This window comes from Arvicola amphibius, chromosome 8 (genome assembly GCF_903992535.2).
Source record: "Arvicola amphibius chromosome 8, mArvAmp1.2, whole genome shotgun sequence".
In the NCBI taxonomy this organism is placed as follows: domain Eukaryota; kingdom Metazoa; phylum Chordata; class Mammalia; order Rodentia; family Cricetidae; genus Arvicola; species Arvicola amphibius.
The window spans coordinates 9,881,208-9,899,700 of NC_052054.1; the positions used below are offsets into that span (position 1 = coordinate 9,881,208).

The window sequence follows — 18,493 nt, forward strand, 5'->3', positions numbered from 1 at the left end:
CTGTACTGAGGAGAGGTGGCCCCATTTATCAGAGCTACCAGAACCCAGGCTTGACTCTATTTAATCCCATCCTGTCCTTGATGGCCTTCATTGCAGCTATACCAAGTGATCATGACAGCGGCTTAAAATGACACAAACACACGGTCTTGCAAAGCTGAAGATCAGCACCCAGCAGTGAGATTCGCTACTCGAATGGAGGGATCTGCAGGACTTCTCTTTCCTGAAGCTTTTGGAGCCAGTCCTGGGGCTTTCCTTGGCTCTCAGCTTCTTTGTCTCTCTTTCAATCCAGCACAACAGAGGCACCAACTTCCATTTTCATCTTCCCAGCTCATTCTGTCTCCTCTTCTTGCTGCTTCTTCCAGATTATTTATTTATTTATTTATTTGTTTGTTTGTTTGTTTATATTTTATGTTCAATGGTGTTTTGTCATGGGTGTCAGATCCCCTGGAACTTGAATTATAGACAGTTGTGAGCTGTCATATGGGTGCAGAAATTGAACTCGGGTCCTCCGGAAGAGCAGGCAATGGTCTGAACCACTGAGCCATCTCTCTAGCCCCCTCTTCCAGATTTTAAGTGCTACCCAGATGGCTGCACACATCCACAAGGTCCCCAATCTGATCTGAACAGCCCTACAGAGTCATTGGCCCCCAGCCACCACCAGTAAGGCATAGGATATCTTCATGTACAGACTCGGGGTTAGCACGAGGACTTCTGCCACCCTGGTTGTTAGGGTCAGAACCTGGGCCCTGGCAGTCCTAACGACCTGCCCTCAAATGGCCAATTCAAGAAATAAGTAATAGTAAAAACTATTCAATGTGGCCACACTGGAAAGAAGAACAAAGAGTCTAGGGACCCCTCAGATTCATGTTATGGATCCAGCATGAGGTTTAAGGGTAAACAGAGCAAGAAGGTGCGTATGACTCACTAGTTCTGATCAAAGTCTGGTCCCACGCTTCAGTGACCTATCACTGCCTGCTGCCAAGGGTCTGACATTTGCCAGAACTGTGTGAACTCTCCGAGAGACATCTTCCTCTGCTTGGCACCAGACTCCAATTTTTCCTTGTTCTAGCATGACAATCCTGGGGAAATTCCAGTTTCTGAACCTATTGTTTCAATAGTCCGCTGGTTAAAGGGAGGCACAGGTCTCCTCTCTTTAGAACACCCTCATTTCAAACAGCAAAAGTCACACTTCTTCAGGGCCCACACAGGGACACAAACAGTGTGCTCCAGAATCTTCTTCCTGCCTCTGCTGCACATTCAGGAAAGGGGTGTGGTGGAGGGCACACTCTCCATCCAGAATGCTCCCTGGTAAAGAGTGGGTATTGTCATGAGTCTAAGGGGTCTCCAGGAAAGGCCCGGCCCCTTCTCTGGAGTTGTGGAACACAGTTGTGGGGGCCTGAACTACAGTGCATAGCCCTGGCTACACCCGCTGTCCTCCCAGGTTCTAGGTGTAGCCAGGGCCAGGACAAGGAGGAGAAAGGAAGAGCTCTCGCCAGAAAAGTGCAGTGAAATAATCCTGCCACCACCAACAAGGCGTTCAACTCCGGCAGCTTTACATTCGACACAGCCCCGAGTGTCATCCGGCCCTCACTTTGCTCACCGTGAAACAAAGGAGCTTTTGTGCTTTCATTCAGCTCCATAAATAAACCCAAGCAGATGGAACAAAGGGCAGGAAACTGTGAGACCAAGTGACAGGGTCCGGCCTACACTTCAGCGGGTGGGAAGGTGACTCCAGGAGACCTGTGGCCCTGTGGACTCAGCATCAGACCCAGGCTGGGAAGGTGAGCCCAACAAACATGCCTTGACACAGCCTTCTGCTAATAGTTTTTAAACTAACAAACAAAACTCAACAGGGCTGCCTTGTCCCATTCAACTCCTGTAAATTATTGACTCCCCAATCAAAACAGCTTTATCGCCAACTTATCGCTGTGACAGCTCAAAACAGGTCTGACCTCTGTGGGTATGACCATTATATGTGAAGCCCCGACTTTCCCATCAAACTGACTGGCCAGAAACAACAAACACATCCCCTCTCACGGGTGAGGGGACGAAAGTTAATTAAGCCAAGGTGAGTCCAGGGTCATCCAGGGGAACATTCCATTTGCTCCAGCTCCTGGTGGCTGCTGTCAACCGCCTTGGACGTTTCAGGGCTTGTAGCTTCAGCTACTCTCTGCCTCACCTGTCTTCTTCCTACATGCCCCTGTCCTACTGTGTCACATGACTGCGGCAATTACACTGGACCACAGGCTCAGCCCACTCCAACATGACCTCGTGTACCCTGTGTAGTGGAGCGCAGCTGTGGTCTGTGTTGGTGCTTTAGTCTCCAGGCTGTTGGTGCTATCAGGCAGGGCTAAGTGGGACCCTGAGAAGGAGGAGTCTCATTGCTATCAAACTTGGAGATTGCAGCCTGAGCCTCAAGTCAGGTTTGGCCACCCATCATCAATAAACTAATCAGAAGAGTCAATTTAAGAGTAGAAAGTAGAAAGTAGGTTTATTTAAAAACTATCTTGGGGAGAGGGACAAAGAGATCTAGTGACCCCCCCCCCCAAAAAAAAAAGTCCCATCTGAATCTCATTTTAGGGCTCCCAAAGTGAGAGTACAGTTTGAATAAGACACTGGGGCTATGTACACCTGAGCAGTCATGGTCAAGGTGTGGTCCTGCCAGGCACCAGCACATCATTGTTGGGCTTTAGTCTCCTCCTGAAGAGCGCTCGGACAATTTGTTAAGCCTGTGTGAAATATCTTTCAGGGAGGCAAGCCCCTCCACACCCCATACCCCACATACTCTCTTTTCTTCTCCCCGCGTGAGATTCCCACCCTTTCGAGTCCATTGTTTTGGTAACTGGACGGTCAGACTGAGAGGCCTAAGTGTCTCTAGAATATCTTCATTTCTGCCAGGCCAGTTAGACTATGAGCTAAGCAGCTGGCTTCCACCACGTGCTCCATCCATGATGTTCTGCCTGAGAGCAATGGAATGAAGCCAGATGGGCCGAAACCCCTAAAGGTACGAGCCCAGAATAAACCATCCCCTCTTATGCTGACTCATTGGGGTGCTTTGTCACGGCGGCACAAGGATGACTAACACAGGTCTCTTTGGGAAGTACTGGAGCCTAGGACTCCAACATATCTTTTAGGAGCCACTGCTCAGCCCCTAGACTCGGTAACCTTCATCCTTGGGGAGCCGATTCCTTTAAAGCTTAGCTCCCCTCCTCCCAGAAAGGCTCTCCATGAAGTTTTTCCTCAATGTTTCCACACTGCCTCCATGTATCCCACCCCTAGAGTGCAGCAGCCTCGCTACCCGGTTACCCAATGCCTGGATGCAGAAGCCGGATCTCTCAGCACCTTGACCACAATTCATTGCATACCCTTCTTGTCACCAAGCAACTCCATTTTCCTAAGAGAGCTGATGGAGAACACAGATTTTTCTCTAGAACATACAGACAGTCCAAGTGTCTACAAATACCAGACAGGTAACGAACGAACAGCGCTACTGAGTGGGGCTGTATGTGGCAGAGACCAGGTCTCCCCTTGGTAGGGACAGATTGACAAGTGCAGCCGCTGCTCAGCAGCTGGGTGTGTCAGCGGAGTCTGCAAAGATGAGAATTTTCCAGAGAAAATTTTCCCGAGTGTTCGGTGTTGGTGACCGACCTCCGTTTATGTTAAGCAGCAATGATTAAGTGCACACACCTGCAGGCTGCCCATCCACAACGGCTGCCTTTCCTTACCTAATGTCTCAAGGACAGACAGAATGCTCGGCTTTCCATGCCTTCTGTCAATTTCCCTATCAGTTTTCCCACATGGGAACACTTTGCTTCCCTGACCTGGCCACAAACAACCTGTCTGTTGAGGGTAACCTCTACTCTCTAAGCCCTCATCCTTTCATGCTAATACTCAATGAGCACGTGCCAGAGAGCAAAATGACGTGTCCGGTGGGTTCTAGGCAAAGGGGCAGTGAGCCAGCCGAAGATCATCTGCCCCAGAGTGAACCTAAGCCATGCATGTGTCAGTAGCCAAGAAGGAACCTGAGTGACGGATGGAGGTGTACTGGCAGGTAAGGGAGGACTTGGTAGAGAGAAAAGCCCAGGGGCTGTGGCATTGCATGAGCACAGCAGAAGGGACAGAGACTACCCAGTGCCAACATGGACAGACAGCTGATTAAGCACAGGGTAGATCAGCGGTTCCCAACCTGTGGGTAGCGACCCCTTTGGGGGCTGAATGACCCCTTCACAGGGGTCACCTAAGACCATTGGAAATATCAAATATTGACATTATGACATAACAGTAGCAAAATTACAGTTATGGAGTAGCAACAAAAATAATTTTAGGGTTGGGGGTCAGCACAGTGTGAGGAACTGAGTTCAAGGGTCGTGGTGATAGGAAGCTTGAGAGCCACTGCCCTAGATAAACACAAAGGGAGGTGGAAAACTTAAACAGGAAGTGGGGAATGATAAGTGGGAAAGACATGAAACCTTAATTCAGTCTGAAATAATTTCACTACAAAGGCAGCCTTCGAATACAGATCTGACGGGGTGAGGGACATGATCCAACAGAGAAAATGGAGGAGCGCAACAGGCTAAGACAAGGATCTACAGCAGCCCTGAGGAGGAGCCATTCCCGATGTCCAGGACGGCAGCAGAGAAAGCTCAGCGGAAACAAGGTGATGCACCACACAGCCACAGCGGTGAAAAATTTTCCCCATGGCTTCAGTGTTCTGGTGCAATGAGGAGCCAGGTCATCAATGAGGGGTGAGGGTGAGGGGTGAGGGGTGAGGGGTGAGAGTGAGGGGTGAGGAGTGAGGGTAAGGGGTGAGGGGTGAGAGTGAGGGGTGAGGGTGAGGGTGAGGAGTGAGGGGTGAGGGTGAGGAGTGAGGGGTGAGGGTGAGGGGTGAGGGTGAGGGTGAGGGGTGAGGGTGAGGGGGGCAAAGCAGAGAAGGTGATAGGAGGGTGAGTGGAGCTCAGGGTCCCGGCTGAAGAGGCAACTGGACTCAGAGATTGTGAGCAGAACACGAGACCTACTATCGTAGTTAGGGCTTCCATTGCTGTGAAGAGAGACTATGACCACGGTACTTCTTATAAAGGAAAACATTTAATTGTGGTGGCTGCTTATAGTTTAGTCCAGAGGTTTAATCCATTATTGTCAAGGTGGGAAGCGAGGCAGCACACAGGCAGACATGGTGCTAGAGAAGGAGCATCTTGACTCAGAGCCAACAGGAAGAGGTATGAGACACTGGGCATGTCTTGAACATATACAAGACCTCAAAGCCCTCCTCCTTAGTGACACACCTACAAGGCCTCACCTACTCCAACAAAGCCACACCTCTTAATAGTGCCACTGCTTTGGGGGACATTTTCTTTCAAACCACCACACCCACCCAAATGGCAGAGTGGTATCTCAATAAACTTCCAACCTCAGAAGCAGTTCAGTCACAAATGACAAGAGTCAATCAGGGACCAGGCTTGGCCAAGTGCGTGGGACCAGGAAGATGAGGCAGAGGAGGGCGGGGCACAGTGCAGGGCTGGTCTCTGCCCTCCTAAAGACAAGACAAGGTTGAGGCCCTGGGGTGGGAGGCTGTGAAAGATAAAGGCTCAAGGGGTCTCCAACCCACCCAGCAGGGCCAAAGATGGCAGCAGGTGAGCAACAGAGAGACAGGCCACAACCAAGATGGAGCTGGGAGGGGCAGACTGTCTAACACAGATGACAGAGATGCCAGGAAGTGGCTGTGGGAGTTAAAAGGCTAGGGCGGAGAGGGATCTTCTTAGTAGAGCAAGGTTCCAAGAAGGATTACCAACACAAAGAATGGAGACACCAAGCATGGAGACAGGACTCACTGAGAAAGGGACAGCGGGTAAGGAGGGCCACCGCGGCAAAGGGGCTGAGGCTGGGAGTCCAGCCTCACAATGACTGCAGGTTAACAGCTCTTTCTAAAAGCACTTCTCTATGGGCTGACTTTTGGTCCTGTTTCCCTGGCAACTTGAGCGATGTTGTCTATGTCTCTCAACATGGTTTATGCTAAACCTTGTGTCCATAGTTAAAGAGTTAAGAGAAAGTACCGGTGAGCTACAAATGAAGGACAGGGCCACCAGGGCCACTTGCAGACCAGAGAAGACCCTGGGAGCTCCATGCTTGCGCAATTCCAAGGGATCTAAGACTCATCCCCAAGCACAGTCAATGTGTATCCTCAGGATTCTGGTTGCCAGGACACAGCTCTGGGGCAAGAGCATCCTGGGGTAGGGGGTGGTTTGGTGGGGAGGGTCATCCCCTCAGCTATAGCCATCTTCTCATGGGAAGAACCAGGCCAGTCCAAGCACACTCTTAGGAAGAAGGCAGCTAAGCCAGGTCCACAGTCAAAATGCAGTTACTCTTTCTACGATCTTCTCCACAATTACATTCCACAAGGAACCGCCAGCAAAGCCCTTCACAGGTTAGAAAAATAAGCTGTCAACTGAATACTGCCATCAACCCAAGACTAAAGGACCACTCAGACCATATGCCCGGGCTGATGTGACACCACTTTCTTGGGTTTCAGGGTCTCAAGAGGACACATGAACCCCATGTGTGGACGCTGTTCAGTGGTAACGGCTCCTTCCCATTTATCAGGCGCCGGAGCCTCTCTTACAATGGTCTCTCTGGGGCACAGAGAGGCTGCGGAAAGGGTTGCTAAGCACAGTGGAAATCAAAACATCTGTTTGAAACAGAAGCTGAGGCCAAGACAAAAGCCAACCAGCCAGACAGTCAGCTGCTGAGACACATTCCTATCTTCCCCACTGTCTTTCTCTAGGCCACAAAGAGCTCTGGAGAGAGGGGCATCAAAAGCAGTAAATGCTCAGCCTCCACCAGCTGTGCGACTGTCTCCGTCCAGAAGAACGGGAAAGAAAGCAGAATCTCCCACACTCACAGTTGGAACAGGCTCTGAATGGGGACCCCTCTTCCCACATTCTCCACTACTCTCCTTCCTCCCTTCCTACTTCAACCTCACCCACCCCAGCCCTTTGAAGATCCATCAGCTTGGATGTGGTGGCTAGGTCAAGAGGGTGTAACCTGTTCTGTACATGATAGTTGGAGTACAGGGTTAACCAGAGTCTGGGAATCAGGGGAGGCAATGTGTACCTTAAAAAAACAACCTGACCCAGGACTGGCTAACCATCTGCCAGAGGAGAAGAGAAGTCAGCTCATTACACAGAGCAGTAGGGGCCAACAGGAACAAGGAAAACAGGCAGACACACCTTTCTCTGTGTGTACACGGCCTCTAGAGACATGAGGGATCTTCTTGAACAGTGTGCTTCGACCAGGCCACCTACTCCTGGAGCAGGGCTCCAATCAGCCCTTTTCCACACTAGATCCTTCCTTTGAGTCCCAACTAGCTGCTGATCCACGGGGTCCCCAGGCCTTTGCCTGGCAAATGGAGGCTTGGCTTCTGCCCACTCTTCCAGTTTGTCCACGTTTCTTCCTGAACAGACCAGTCAAACTGGTTCCTGGGTTCTTCCCCACCTCTTCCTTACAGGGGTTGTCCCCTGAAGTTCCTTCCCACCTTATGCCTGCACGGGAGCATTCTCACTCACCCCCTGAGAAGCCCTGGGCTGTAATCCACACAGGTGTGGGTGTTCTTGTCCTGCATGAGACAGTAGCAAGGTGTAGGGAGTCTGAGTGGAGGGAGAGACCCGGTCCCTGATCACCCGAGGTTCACAAGCTCCTCCATGCTGCGCTGGTGCTAACTAGATGCTGCTAGAGGGAGACAGTGAGGAAGGAGAATGAAGTGTTTGGAAGCTTGAGCAAGGAAAGTGCTGGAAGAGCAGAGAAAGACTGCCCGGGAGATAAACGAGGTAGAAGATTCCACAGGGGAGATGTCCCTGGGGCCCTGATGAAAGATTTCAGAGGTGTGGCAAGGGCAGTACCTTGGCAGCTTGGTCTGCTTCGAGAGAGGAGGGAAGCGGGCACCGCACACACAGACAACAACACAGAATCTTAGACAACACTTGTTGTAAACTGCTGGCCTGGCCCGTCAGATGGGCTCCTAGCAGCAGCAACCCATCTCCTCCAAAAAAAGCAGAAGACAAATGGGCACATAATGGGCACAGAACAATGTCCATCCGCAATTTGCTCCATCAAGTTTAAGTGCTAACCACTGGGAAGACCTGCCTTTCATCTAAACTCCTGAAGCTCTCCAGATGTGGACGAAGAATCAAATGGAATCGATGGCCTAGCTGCTCAGGGCAAGGTAGGCTTGTCTTCCTACAGATCTCCTAACCCACAGGATCATCTAAGCCTGGAAGGCCCTGCTTCTAACAACAGAAGGCAAATACAGCCCTGAAAGCCCCTGCCCTCCATGACCATGGACGACCCTGAGGAGTGGTTCTAGGTAGCCAATCGAGTAAGTTCTCTGTCATTTTTAATCAATAACTTAAGTAAAAATTTTATCCTTCTCAAAGATCTCTGATGCAGTTTGACAGCTGAGAGGCTTTGCCAGTTCAAAAAGGACAACCTTACCAAACAAATTTCAGTATAACTTCTTACCATGTTCTAAATAAAAGGTGTTTTAAGATATATAAAAAGCAAATTATTAAGGTGTGTACCTGCAAGAAATAAAGGTCTGAGGACAAATGCAAGTTATCCCATTTCTCTCTCTTGCTGCCGTCCATAGTCTTAACATCATCAAAAAAATGCTGATGAGCTATATTAATCCAACCCTGGCAGAGTCCTGCTGCTACCACTGCTGCAAGGCCAAGATTCTGAACTCTCTTTGGTTGTTTTCTAAAGACACTTTTCATCATGCAAAAGCACCAGTCACAGTCATTCTGACATAAATTGCTGCTGTTTATACAACATATGTATCTAAAACTTAGGTTTTCACAAACTCAAAGAATTCTTGTGAGTTCCAGGGAGTTGAACTGAAGAATCCACCTTAAACAGGTCAGATACACCCCTCTCAATTCCCTGGTCCTGAACTTTTTTTTTTTCCTTCTAAACTTAATCTTGTCTTCAGCTCTGCCAACACCTGGCAAGGTCCAAGAGACACCGGATAGTTGCACACCACAAATCCTGGGCAGGAATAAAGTGACCAGTTACCCCAGGATGTGACCAGCACCCAGCTTTCTCAGGCCTCCCAAGAAAGACTTCGACACCCACAAATAAGCAGGAAGCAGTCTTGAGAATCCGCTGTCCCAATCCCTTCAACCTTCCATGCCTGACTCCCTGCCTTTTTATTATAAGAGAAAGGCGGGAATGTTGTAATCTGCTGGCCTGTCCAGTCACCTGGGAACCCTGTCCCTTTAAGAGACAAGCCCCACCCACTCCCAGTCTCTCCTTTCCTGCCTCAGAGGCAAGCAGATCTCCTATAGTCCCAGCTTTACTCTGGCCATCTGGAGGTTGTGACTAGAACCTAAAGAAGGCAAGACCAGTCTGGACTTGTCTAGAAGTCTTGAGGACCCATCCAAGGAGCCAGAACAATGTCCTGGGGAAGGTGGGGGTTAGGCTCTGGGGAGGGAAACAGGTGTGAAGGCACAGCTGCAGGCCCAGGTGGGCTGGGCGACTGGCAAAGTCGGCTGGCAGCCTCCCTCCATGTGACTCACAGGAGGCCAGAGGAGGGAGACTCAGCCTTCAGCCCAGCAGCTATGATCACACTCAGATGGCCATGCCAGGCAGAGCTTGCTGTGCCAGCACCATTGTTAGGGCCGTTTGAACGTCTCCTTTTAAGAATCAGTGATTATTTCCCTGCCAGCTCTCCCTGTCCATCTGTCCTGTGCTCCATAGGCCTTCTTCTATGCCGCCATGCTTGCTCCTTGGCCCTTTCTGAGTCTAAGGGCTGCACATTCTTTCTGGCTATTGCTTATCTTCTAACTTAAGGCATCTTGCCATACAGCACATTGTGAAATTTTTGTGTAGTCAAATCTATTAGCATGGCCGAGGGTGAGAGACAGACATGCTCTGTCCTCCCCAGCACAGATCTGGGAAAATTCACAGACACACACACACAAGGTGTTTGTCTATTTTTCTATCCGTATGTGTCAACAAAGTATTTCTCCGATCTTTCTGGCTTTCTGCTATGGTCTCTGAATTTTATACTTTACTTTAAAAGTCTTTCCGTACCATAAAACTGGAAAGGCACTGTCTAAATTTTCTTCTATGGCTTTGAAAGCTGGGTTTCTTAAAATATTTAATAAGCTCTTACCCATCTCTGTAATTTATTTATTTTAATGTCTGAGTTAACATAAGGGCGTAACTAAGTGTACGGCGAGGCATGGCCAAAGGCTCAGCAAAATCGTTTCTTCCTTCAATATAAGCTCTGGATGGTCTATCCTGAACCCTGGTGCTGTGGTTTGGATACCGTTTGTTCCCTGAAGGCTCGTGTGCTGGAAGCTGGGTTCCCATGAGGCAGTGCAGAGAAGAGGTAGAGCTTTCAGAGGTGGAGCCCAGCAGGAAGTGACCGGTTGTGACTTCATGAAGAGACCAATGCTGGTCCGAAGGTGTGGACTGACAGTGAAGTGACCCCCCACCCCCACACACACCGCATACATACCCTGCCATGTGACACTATCTCACATAGTCCTCTCATCACAGGCGTGGACCTCCAGAATTATGAGCTACATAAACACCTCTTTTCTTTATAAAGATGTTACCCTCAGGTATTCTGTTATAGCAACAGAAAATGAACCAAGACCCCTGGCAACCTCATAAAGGTAGAATGTCTAGGGACCCCTGTTTCTGCTTCCCAGAGTTAGGGCTATAAGCTAATAGTGAGCCTGGATGTTTTCACACGGGGGCTGGGGATCTGAACTCGGGTCATTCTATTGAATAATCAAGCCTGCCCCCCCCCCCAATCCAAATGAGTACCTTTCTCATAAATGAAAGCAATTCATCAACACAAATCTGTTTAAGGACTAAAGCAATTCTCCCATAAAAGTCTGTTTAAGGTTAAACAATCCATCAACACAAGTCTTTTTAAGGTCTGAAGAGTGTTTTGAATTGAGTGCTGCCCCCAACAGGCTCGGGTGTTTGAAACTTGGTCCCCAGCTGGTGGAACTCTTTGGAAATACTAAGACGTCTTTAAGAGGCGGAGGAGCCTTTCTTGGGATGAACACCTCTGGGTGGGCTTTGAGGGGTTACAGTCTCACCCCACTTCCGGTTTGCTCTCTCTGCTTCCTGCTGTTGAGTGGAAATGCGACCAACTTCCTGCTCAAGCCACCTGCTGCCACCTCTCCCTGTCACTTGACTCACTCTGAGCCATAAAACCAAAAAGGAATCTATAAATTGCCTGATCACAGTTTTTATCATAGCAACAAAGAGTAAGTAAGAGAGGCCTCTGTCTGGTCACCCTGTGCTGGTGGCCTATGTCATTGCTCGGCTTTAGAAATGGGTTTTTTTTTTTTTTTTTGGTTTGGTAGACTTGTCAGTCACCAATCATTTTCAAACCTTCTGGCCTAGCTCTTTCCCACACCACCCGACAGTGTGGACGGAGACTCTTCCACACCCGACAGTGTAGACGGAGGTTCTCCCACACCCGACAGTGTAGACGGAGACTCTCCCACACCCGACAGTATAGATGGAGACTCCCACACCACCTGACAGTGTAGACGGAGGCTCCCCACACCACCTGACAGTGTAGACGGAGGTTCCCCCATACCCGACAGTGTAGAAGGAGACTCCCACACCACCCGACAGTACAGACGGAGACTCCCACACCCAACAGTGTGGTTGGAGACTCTCCCACACCCGACAGTGTGGTTGGAGACTCTCCCACACCCGACAGTGTAGACGGAGACTCCCACACCACCCGACAGTATAGATGGAGACTCCCACACCACCTGACAGTGTAGACGGAGGTTCCCCCATACCCGACAGTGTAGACGGAGACTCCCACACCAAGGTTACATCACACTGAGTAAGACACATGATGCCCCAGGCCTGTTTCCACGTACCATGCTTCAGTGTTGGCCATCTTCCCCTGTAAAGTAGCATGTTCATGAACCATGACTCAGGGTAGGGTCTGAGAACAGTGGTGACTGACTCCCCACAGCTCTGGTGGCCGACGTGGAAAGGGCCACTCTTCCTTGCTGGTGAAGGGCAGGCATGTTTTGGCTTACGTGAGCCCAGGAAAGGTGGGTGGTGTGGGAGGAAAAGTGGGAAGGATGAAAGCTACAGGGTCCTGCAGGCTTCAGGGCTACTGCATGGGGGTGGGGATGATGAGGGCGGCAGCTGGTAGGAACAGTAGGAAGCTGCTACCCAGTCCAGGAGAGAGCCAGAGTGGTTAGGTGATGGCAGCGAGGGAAGGCTCTGTGGAATTAGCAGTATATTTTAAGGTGAGAACAGTGGGGCCTGTGGGAAGGCTGGCTGAGGCGAGGAAAAGAGGAATCGGGATGTCTATCAGCTTTCTGTCACACGGGATTGCACAGAAAGGGAAGACTGAGGGACAGGCACGTCTGTGTGGGAGGAGTACCAAGTGTGTATCAAACTCCCGTTTGAACTCAGCTGCTCCCAGTGTCCTCCTAAGAACACGGTGTTCTTCTCACGGATCACAGCTTCAGTACGGCAGTGCAGTCGTGCTGGGAGAGGAATCCTCTTCCTCCTGGATCCTCTAACTGGCAAATGAGGGCAGGTGGGAAGGTTACTGGGTTTTATCCGCTGCCACTGGAAAGTGGCTGCTTTACGAGCTCACCTCACAGCTCTGAGGGTTATCGGTCACCCTAGTTTCCTTCCAAGTTGCTGATAAAATACCCTGAGAGCAAAGCAACGTTAAGAGTTTATTTATTCTGATTACAATTCCAAGTTAGAGTCACAGTCCCTCATTTTGGGGACGCCCAGGCAGGAACCTGAAGTGGCTCTCACAGCAGACCCACAGTCGGGAGCAGAGGGGAATTCATGGTCCTAGGGCTGAGCTTACTTTCTCCTCTTACACGGCCCAGGAGCCCCTAGCCCAGGGAATGGTGCCACCCACGGTGGGTGAGTCTTCCACCTCAATTAATGCAGGCAAGACACCTGCTCCTCACCACCCAGACGTATCCACAGACCAACCTGACCTAAACGCTCTCACTGAGACTGTCTCCTCAGGCAGTCCTAGATTGTGTCAAGGTATGACAAAACTAACCAGCAAGTCAGCACTTTCCACTCTGATTTGACCTCATGGAGGATGCCAAACAGCTCAGACATGACTGTCCTTCCACTCCCAGGCACCTCAGGAACAGATCTTAGAGCTTCTTAGTGTCCGAGATGGACATCAACACCTTAAGCTCCTCATAATGTCCCTGGGAAAGAAGACAGCCAGGAAGCAAACAGCACGCTGAATACCCAGGGAAGTGATGGAAGCGCCTCCAAAGCTCACACCTTCTTGGGCAAGCACCCTCAAGTCTTTCTTCTGAGTCTATTTGCTCTATCTTGTAGCTCATGTCCCACTACCATGCGTGACAGCATCTTCATCGGTCATCCCTGCCTGCAGGAGCCAGCTGGGCTCCCCTGAACCCCTTGGCAGGAGCCAAAGAACAGCAACTTCCTCTTAAAAATAATGTTCTTATAAGATCCCTGGTGAATCTAAGTTCATATAATGTACAGCTCATTAAAACATACAGAAAACAGTATCTTACATGCCCAGACACACAAACTGTGCCCTCTCCAGCCAAAGGACAATCAGTTACTTTGTCATGAAAGGTAATCTGTCTTAGTTACTTTTCTTTTGTCATGACAAAGCACCATGACCAAGGCATTTTAAAAAAGCATTAATTTAAGGCTCATAGTTCCAGAGGATTAGAGTCCATGACTATCATGGCAGGAAGCACAGATCAGCAGGCAGGCGTGGTGCTGGAGCAGCATGCCGAGAGCTTACATCTGATGTACATACACAGGGGGGGGGGGCGGGAGGGGAATGTGCTCTAAGTGGGATGACAATGGCTTTTGAAAACTCAAAGCCTATCTCCAATGACACACCTCCTCCAGTGGCCATAACCCCCAATCCTTTCTAGACAGTTCCATTCACTGGGGAAGCATTCAAATACATGTGACTATTGGGACCAGTCTCTTTCAGGTCACCACAGCAGCTAGGCTCACCACTGTCTCAACCAATGCCACGCCACGCCCCCAAGTCAGTTTATTCTTAATCTTATGCCGTAATGAAAATGTAGTTTTAAGAACAGACATTGGTGAGCAAGTGTGTGTGTGTGTGTGTGTGTGTTTGTGTGTGTGTGTGTATACATGCAGAGCCTAGAGGTTGACATCTGGGTCTACTCTCCTCTTCATCTGTGTTTTAATGAGCCTCTAATGGAGGCTCTGGTTATAGTTTGTAATAGTATAGTATAGTATAGTATAGTATAATATAGTATAGTAATGTTTGCCCAGCATGCTCAAGGTCCTGAGCTTAGCATCTAACGCTGGAAAAACAAATCCCATTTTAGGTTAAAGCCTGGGCTTTGTAATGAACATCAGACCGGGCTGGGTACACACTCACCACTAAAAAAAATAAAATTATTGCAAAATCTAGCGGCTGCTAGATCATCCACAAAATGAGCATGGTCATCACACAGCCACGCAAAGGCTGAGTGGCTGGGACTGTAGAATGCGGGCTGACATAGCTCAGTCCCCAGCACTGCAGAACCCAGCATGGTGGTGGACTTCCCAGAACTCGTGAGGTGGAGGTAGGAGGAGCAGAAATTCAAGATCATCTTCAGGAGGTCAAAGCCAGCCTGGGACGTATGAGAGCTTGTCTCAAAACAATCAAAACCAAGGCGCTCCAACAGGAGCTTAAGCTGCTAAGTAGCACAGAACAGCCTTGAACTCTCAGCTCTTCTGTCTTTACAGGTGTGTGCCGCCACCCAGCACTGCTATGGTTTTACGGTTTTTGTTAGTTGCCGGATCGAGGACACGATCTTAGGTTATTTTTATTAATTCAGGAGCAACACAAGATGACAATGAAGCCTGCATCGGTGTGCTGGGTTTAGCTCAGATCTCAAAGCCTCAACAGGTAGTTTCTTTGCCAGATCACTACTTAGAATTTGGATTTTAAGATTTGAATCTTAAGATTCAAAGTCTGAGTAGTTGAAACCGAGAGACAAGTGAACGACTGAAGGTATTTATGCTTAGTGGGTAAGCCTTTTAAAAAAGGTGGGGCGGGAGAGATGGCTCAGTCATTAGGAGTGGGCAGCCTGACTCCATCTCCAGAGGATCTGACACCTTTTGACCTCAAGGGGCACCTGCGCACAAATGGTTCACACAAACGTACACACATACACAAAAATAATCTTAAAAGAAAAAAAAAGACAAATGGAATCTCAGCAAAGGAGAGACCACGTAGGCTGTAATTAGCTCCAGATTAGGAATCTAAACCACAGGATTAACTGACTTCCCTGAGGGGAAAGAGCGGCAAAAGCTCTAACTCAGGCCTCTTCTCCCAAGTTAGTGACTGGGAACAAAAGCTACTTAAAGTGTGGTCTGTGGACCAGCAACTTTAATAAATACAGAAATATAGGGTTTTTTTGTTTTTGTTTTTTAAAACAGGGTTTCTCTGCATAGCTTTGGAGCCTGTCCTGGCACTTGCTCTATTGACCAGGTTGGCCACGAACTCACAGAGATCCACCTGTCTCTGCCTTCCAAGTACTGAGCCACCTGGCAACAGCTTGGTAAGAGAAATACAGATTAACACCACTCACAACCCTGCCCCTACCCTACCCCGCCCTGCCCTGTCCCATCCCGCTCCCACCCTGCGCTCCCGCCCTGCCCCAAGGCTTCTGCGTTTCAAGATCCCGGAAGGTGTGGAGGGAGACTCAGGCTTTGGCAACACTGCTGTACCAGTCTTGCTGGTTTCTGTCTAGCAGAGAAGGGGCCCAAAAGCCAATCCTGAAGGCTAAGTTGTCCCCTCACCTGGTGCCTGTGGTCACCACAGCCATCGCTTTCCCTAACAAATGTGCACCAAGGTCCGGATGCCGGAAGCCAGGCAGGCAGTCTGTCTCTCATCCTGAAGGACCCACAGCTCTGATATGTGGCTTTTAGCTAGTGACCTGCTTCCTCTCAGGAGGAGAAGGTATCTGAGACCCCGTAGCAGGCCAAATGGTTGCAACCAGATAGCAAAGCAGGTTCTCCATGTCATGTCCCATTGTCCCAGGATGCCTCCAAGAGGCCAGCTTTACCATGTGGAGCAGGCTTCTCTGCTATGGACTACTGATGGGCAGGGCAGACAACAAGCGAGGGGTTTGCTGAAGGAATAGAAGGTCGATTGTAGTTTAATTTCGCTGGGTAAAGACTTCCAATAACCTGAATCAATACAGTCACCTGTACTCTGCCCGCACACAACAGCAGCCCTGATGGGAGTGAGGAATTCTGCATTGAGGAGCCAGGTGGATCTTATCTTAATCTTGACAGGACAATGGAGCCAGCCACGTCTCCTGGGCCTGAGCATCTGTGACAAATAGTATATTTCCACTACCAACCAAGCCCATAACAGCCCTGAAGCAGTGTGGACTTGTAGCTCTGAGTCTCCCCAACACCTGCCTGGCAGAGACCTGTTCTCGGGACATATGTTACTTCACCTAAAGTAGACACCATCTGAGGACAGACAGGAGCTTGCCTGCATGCTGGGCATGGGGCCAGGAGAGCAACAGAGATGACCGTCAGCCAGGGACTGGAAGCATAGCAGAGTGTACACAGGCAGGGAGAAAATGTCATCTCCCTGACATGGCAGACCTCACTGGGGAATCCCATTTTCCTCCAAAAGCTGCTTTTAGATTAAACTCAGACCTCTGTGTTTGTATGTCAGTACCTTGGGTCATTCAGGCCACCAGAACAAGTTATCGCCTTTCCTCTGAGGCTAATGATCTCCTGGAGAATCTTGGTCTGAGCCATCTGTTAGACCAGGAAACTTCAGGAGCAAGTAGCACCCTGCCAACCCTATCTGTCCTAAGTACAGACAGGTACGGCTTTCCAGGTGCACCTAGCCTTCCCACACGAACCCTATGCAAAGATGCCAGTGCCTGCCTTACACCGCCTTTGTGGAAAGCACGGCTCAGAACACCTGCCTGGGAGAGCATCCCTCTCCCGGAACAGGCTAAGCAAGGAGAGGAAGGAGCAGACGGTCGGTCCCTACAGTGACCACCTCACTTAGGAACTTCTACTGACTCAAACCCAGAGCTTGGGACGACCCAGCCCCACATCTCATCTGAGTCGGTCCTCACACCCCAGTGCCTCTGGGAAGCCTGGGGTGACAGCATTGCTCTGCATGGGTGTCTTAGTTATTGTTCTACTGCTGCGATGGAACGCCATGGCTAAAGCGACGTTCATGTTTGTTCATTTATTTTCTTTTGGTTTTTCCAGACAGGGTTTCTCTGTAGCTTTGAAGCCTGTCCTGGAACTCGTTTTGTAGACCAGGCTGACCTCGAACTCACAAGACTCGCCTGTCTCTGCCTCCCGAGAGCTGAGATTAAAGGCGTGCGCCACCACCGCCACCACCACCCAACTGGACCAATTTGATTTTTGTCTCTTAGTGGGTTGGCCACCACACTACAGTCTACTGTGTAGAAATGGTCCAACCTACTTCCCAAATCTGGCTTGGATCAGTTTGTCCAGGGCTTGAAAGACAATTCAAGTAAGGGGAGGTGGGGGTGGGAATGGTCTCTGTCCTCATTTGGCAAGATTGTAGAAACTGAGCAGCTGAAAAAAAAAATCACAGAGGGGAAACTAAACACCCTAGATATGCTCCAGAAGTAGGTCATGGCCCGTAGACTGGCACAGGTTCCCAAAGCAGGGCAGCCTGACAATCTGTAGAGCCCAGGGCAGAGGACCAGGGACCTCTGCACCTCCTATGTTGAACTGTTTTTAATATAGAACTTAAGCAAAACACATTTGGTCCTCTTAGTTTGAGAAGCATAACCCCGTGACTATGAAGGCCAAGTCTAAAATGTAGCCAACAGGCAGAGCCGCCCCAGCCAGGCCCCTTATCTTCCACTGCCTCCCCCACTGGCCTTCTGCTCCTGCCAGAAGTACAGACACCTACCCTGACTCCATCCCTAGGGGCCTATGGTAGGCACCTCCACTGCCTATTCAATCAGGAACCTTAAGAGTCCATCTCTGTAGCAGGTAACAGGCTGGGCAATTTGCACAGCAAACTGCAGGGTGCTGGGGATCAGGAGCATCCAGAAGGGCGAGCACAGCGACTATAACCTTTAAGGGCTAGTTCTAATAAAGGGGCCTCCTCAGGAGTCCTGACAAAAGCAGGAGTTCTTCAGCTAAGAACCACTCACTCTCAAATGGTGAGAAGCTGCTCACACCATTTCTGCTATAGAAACCTGTCGGGAAAAAACTGTGAACTTACACAGCCTGTAGGCAACTACAGGTAGTAACAGTGTGTTGAACACCTCAAAGTGGCTGACAGAGCAAATCCAAATTTCTCATCATAAAAAAATAGTAATTGAAATGATATGTTAAATAGCTTCATTAAGTCATTCCACATTGTACAATGCATTACATGTATCCTAACATCACTGTGTCCCCATAAAGATGTCAATTTTTTAAATTTACAGCAAAA

The 18,493-nt window shown here is 49.6% G+C and overlaps 1 protein-coding gene across 2 annotated transcripts in view; it reads right to left on the minus strand.

Annotated features, from left to right (window-relative positions):
* The window catches only part of Synj2 (synaptojanin 2), a 94,048-nt gene that overhangs the window by 70,629 nt on the left and 4,926 nt on the right, over positions 1-18,493 (minus strand). The window lies entirely within an intron of this gene.